Here is a 2,500-nt window from a genome sequence, read left to right as displayed (position 1 = left end):
AGAGAGAGAGAGAGGAAGAGACAGAGAGAGAGAGAGAGAGAGAGAGAGAGAGAGAGAGAGAGAGAGAGAGAGAGAGAGAGAGAGAGAGAGAGAGAGAGAGGGAGAGAGGGAGGGAGGAGAGAGGGAGGGAGGGAGGGAGGGAGGGAGGGGAGGGAGGGAGAGAGAGAGAGAGAGAGAGAGAGAGAGAGAGAGAGAGAGAGAGAGAGAGAGAGAGAGAGAGGGAGAGAGAGAGAGAGAGAGAGAGAGGGAGAGAGAGAGAGAGAGAGAGAGAGAGAGAGAGAGAGAGAGAGAGAGAGAGAGAGAGAGGGAGGGAGGGAGGGAGGGAGGGAGGGAGGGAGGGAGAGAGAGAGAGAGAGAGAGAGAGAGAGAGAGAGAGAGAAAGAGAGAGAGAGAGAGAGAGAGAGAGAGAGAGAGAGAGAGAGAGGGAGAGAGAGAGAGAGAGAGAGAGAGAGAGAGAGAGAGAGAGAGAGAGAGAGAGAGAGAGAGAGAGAGAGAGAGAGAGAGAGAGAGAGAGAGAGAGAGAGAGAGAGAGGGGGGGGAGGGGGAGGGAGGGAGAGGGAGGAAGGGAAATAGAGAGAGAGAGAGAGAGAGAGAGAGAGAGAGAGAGAGAGAGAGAGAGAGAGAGAGAGAGAGAGAGAGAGAGAGAGAGAGAGAGAGAGAGAGATGGAGAGGGAGGGAGGGAGGGAGGGAGGGAGAGGGAGGGAGGGAGAGGGAGGGAGGAGGGAGGCAGGCGAGCGAGCAGGGAGGGACGGAGAGATAGATAGATAGATAGACAGAGAGCAGAGGAAGAGGAGATGAAGGAGAGGGAGAAGAAAGGGGAGTTGGAGGAGGAGGAAGAGAATGATCATAATAGAAATAATAATGACAATAATAACAGAAATATAATGATAATGATGGTAATCATGAAAATGATAATGATGATGATAATGGTGATGTTAATAATGATGAAAGTGATGGTGATGGTGATGATGGTGATAATAATAATAATGATGATGACTATGATGATGATGGTGATGATAAATAGAAATAAGGGAGATTTAGATATGAATATAGACTGCGAAATAAAACATATATCTCCTTTATATTAGAAATTAATACAAACATAAAAAATTAACAAATAAAGTAAATAACAATAACAATAATAAATATATCCATGAAAAAACACAGACTTTATCCCAAATATTAATTGACATAAAGAAACAAAATTAAACAATAACAATAATAAATATATGCCCCCCCTTGAAAAATCCAGATCTGAATTGATATAAACAAAGGATATTAAACGACAGTAACAATAACACATATAACAATGCAAACAAAAAAAGAAAAAAAAATCTTCCAAATCCTATTTATAGAGAAACAAAAGTAAACAACAATAACAATAACAAATATGCAAATAACAAAAAAAAATCCAGATCTGAAATGGATATAAACAAAGGAGATTAAACAACAATAACAATAACAAATATACCAATAAAAAAAAAACAATTCTTCCAAATCTTATTTATAGAAAAACAAAAGTAAACAACAGTAACAATAACAAATATGCAAATGACAAAAAAAATCCAGATCTGAATTGATATAAACAAAGGAGATTAAACGACAATAACAATAACAAATATAACAAAGAAAAAAAAATATTCCAAATCTTATTTATAGAAAAACAAAAGTAAACAACAGTAACAATAACAAATATGCAAATGACAAAAAAAATCCAGATCTGAATTGATATAAACAAAGGAGATTAAACGACAATAACAATAACAAATATAACAAAGAAAAAAAAATATTCCAAATTTTATTTATAGACAAACAAAAATAAACAACAATAACAATAACAAATATAACAAAGAAAAAAAAATATTCCAAATTTTATTTATAGACAAACAAAAATAAACAACAATAACAATAACAAATATGCAAAAAAAAATCCAGATCTAAATGGATATAAAGGAGATCAAACGACAATAATAATAACAAATATAACAATAAAAAAAATAAGTCTTCCAAATCTTATTTAGAGAGAAACAAAAGTAAACAACAATAACAATAACAAATATGCAAAAAAAATCCAGATCTAAATGGATATAAACAAAGGAGATTAAACGACAATAACAATAACAAATATAACAATAAAAAAATAATTCTTCCAAATCTTAGATATAGAAAAACAAAAGTAAACAACAATAACAATAACAAATATGAAAAAAAAATCCAGATCTAAATGGATATAAACAAAGGAGATTAAACGACAATAACAATAACAAATATAACAATAAAAAAATAATTCTTCCAAATCTTAGATATAGAAAAACAAAAGTAAACAACAATAACAATAACAAATATGAAAAAAAAATCCAGATCTAAATGGATATAAACAAAGGAGATTAAACGACAATAACAATAACAAATATAACAATGAAAAAAAAGAATTCTTCCAAATCTTAGATATAAAGAAACAAAAGTAAACAACAATAACAATAACAAATATGCAAATGAC

Source organism: Penaeus vannamei, chromosome 15 (assembly GCF_042767895.1).
Source record: "Penaeus vannamei isolate JL-2024 chromosome 15, ASM4276789v1, whole genome shotgun sequence".
Classification (NCBI taxonomy): domain Eukaryota; kingdom Metazoa; phylum Arthropoda; class Malacostraca; order Decapoda; family Penaeidae; genus Penaeus; species Penaeus vannamei.
The sequence above is the reverse complement of the archived record's forward strand: the minus strand, read 5'-3'. Positions refer to the sequence as shown.